General features: G+C 40.1%; 1 non-coding gene across 1 annotated transcript; it reads left to right on the top strand.

Annotated features, from left to right (window-relative positions):
* The first annotated feature begins 764 nt into the window (after positions 1-764).
* Positions 765-871, top strand: LOC141699560 (small nucleolar RNA R71). The gene has a single exon (XR_012566010.1). It is a non-coding gene; the product is annotated as a small nucleolar RNA R71 (small nucleolar RNA).
* The last annotated feature ends 1,507 nt before the right edge of the window (positions 872-2,378 follow it).

Genomic DNA, 2,378 nt, shown 5'->3' with positions numbered 1-2,378 from the left:
TTAAGGTAATAGCCTTGACTTGCTCTTTAGCTTCCTTCCTGCCTGGCACTTCAGTATCACTGGGAAGTGTGCCAGGTTGACGATTGAGCACTGCATTGGCTATTTGTCCGATTTGATTTTCCAAGGTCTTGATAGAAACCGCCTGACTTTTGCACAACAGCTTAAGTTCCTCAAAATCAGCACTAGAGGGGGGAGCTGCACCTCCTTGTTGAGGATATGATTACCTTTGAGCATAATATTGTGATTGCTGGAATCCAAGTGGATTGAACTGTTTACTTACGCCTTGCTGATATGGTTGCTGAATAGTATTCTGATTATTACTCCAGATGAAATTTGGATGATTTCTGTTGTTAGGATGATAAGTAGCTGGCATAGGCTGTTGTTGTCGCTGATAATTATTCACATACTGAACAGATTCGTTAACAAGAGAACATTGATCCGTAGCATGAGAACCTGCACAAAGCTCACAGACCATAGCTATCTGATTGACCCCATAGGTGGCTAGAGAATCGACCTTTATAGACAGCGCTTGGAGCTGCGATGCAATAGCTGTAGCTGCATCGACTTCCAGAATACCTGCTACCTTCCCAGGCATCATCCTTTGAGTTGGGTTTTGATGCTCATTTACAGCCATAGTCTCAATAAGATTATAAGCTTCAGTATAGCTTTTGGCCCACAAGGCGCCTCCAGTTGCTGCATCGAGCATGGGCCGAGATTGGGCACCCAAACCATTATAGAAACTAGTGATCACCATCCAATCAAGCATTCCATGATGTGGACACTTTCTCAACATCTCCTTGTAGCGCTCCCAAGCTTCGCACATAGATTCTGTAGGTTGCTGCGCAAACTGAGTAAGAGCACTTCTCATAGCAGCAGTCTTCGCCATTGGATAAGACTTCACCAGAAACTTTTGCGCAAGATCTTGCCAAGTAGTGATAGACCCAGCTGGTTCAGAATGTAACCAGTCCTTAGCTTTATCCCTCAGTGAGAATGGGAAAAGCCTCAGCTTGATAGCCTCATCAGTCACACCATTATATTTGAAAGTACTGCAGATCTCGACAAAATTCCTTATGTGCATGTTGGGGTCTTCAGTCGCAGCACCTCCGAAAGAAATAGAATTATGCACCATCTGAATAGTGCCCGGCTTGATTTCAAAGTTATTGGCCTCAATAGCCGGGTGCAAGATGCTAGACTGAATGTCATCAATTTTGGGCCAAGAAAAGTCCATAAGAGCTGGATCTGCCGGAACTAAACAATCACCCATGGTTACTGGCTCTTTCTGCTCACTTACTGAATCCGAATCTTCAAAATCTATCTTCTCCGGAATATTAAGAACTTCGTCTGTCTCATCAGCCGTATCTAAAGTCCTCTTGCGAGTATGAGAACGAGTTTTCATAAATGCTCGCTAAAGTACCTGAAACACAACCGGAAATAATAAGTAACACGTCTTAATCACTGAGTCCTAATGACCAATGGTGGTAAGTACATAAACTAAACAAATACGCCGAGTCCCCGGCAGCAGCGCCAAAAACTTGTTAGGGCAAAAATACGCGCTTATAACACACGCAAGTATACGCGTTCGCAAGTAATATAGAATACTTTCTAGTTCGTTCCCACAGAGACCCAGACTAATTATGTTCAATTAAACTCACTCACCAGTCTATGATTACTTCTCAATGTTAAGACAATAATACTTAAATTTGATTAACTAATTATTAACTACAATTAACTACTAGAATTAAGCACTTAATTAACACTTGAATTAACAATATTAAAACACTCATGAGATCACAACTTCATTACTACTTCCGTCAATAGTTATTATTATTACCCTTAGCATGCAACAGTGATGATATTAATTGAATAACACGAAACTGATAAAAGCCAACTTTCATTGTACTAATACCATTCTACCAAGCATCCACAATTAAGATAGAAGTTGAATAGGCATCAGTTATGTTGAGTCCCTATATGTCTACAGAAATTGACAACATAACGATTTAAGCACAAGTTATTCCTTTTGATTACACGGGGCAAGTAAAACGGTTAGAGTTACCCACTAATCATGCATACTCGTACATGAACCTATGATAGCATGGCAAGTTCTAAATCTCAAGATCCACCGTCGCTTCACAAGATATTAACACCCTATCTTATATGTTCGCTACACACATAAGACGTATACGCACAACCAATACTAGATATCATACAATCATCACACACTAAGGTATTAAACAACTAACTAAAGAATTCCATAGTAAATCCGTTACGACCCCATGATCACGATTAGCCCATGATAGCACTCATCGTCATCATGGGTTCATATGAAAACATGATAATAACATACGAGAATAATAACTAAAACTACTTATATTAAA

This window comes from Apium graveolens, chromosome 11 (assembly GCF_009905375.1).
Source record: "Apium graveolens cultivar Ventura chromosome 11, ASM990537v1, whole genome shotgun sequence".
Lineage (NCBI taxonomy): Eukaryota > Viridiplantae > Streptophyta > Magnoliopsida > Apiales > Apiaceae > Apium > Apium graveolens.
The sequence above is the reverse complement of the archived record's forward strand: the minus strand, read 5'-3'. Positions and strand labels throughout refer to the sequence as shown.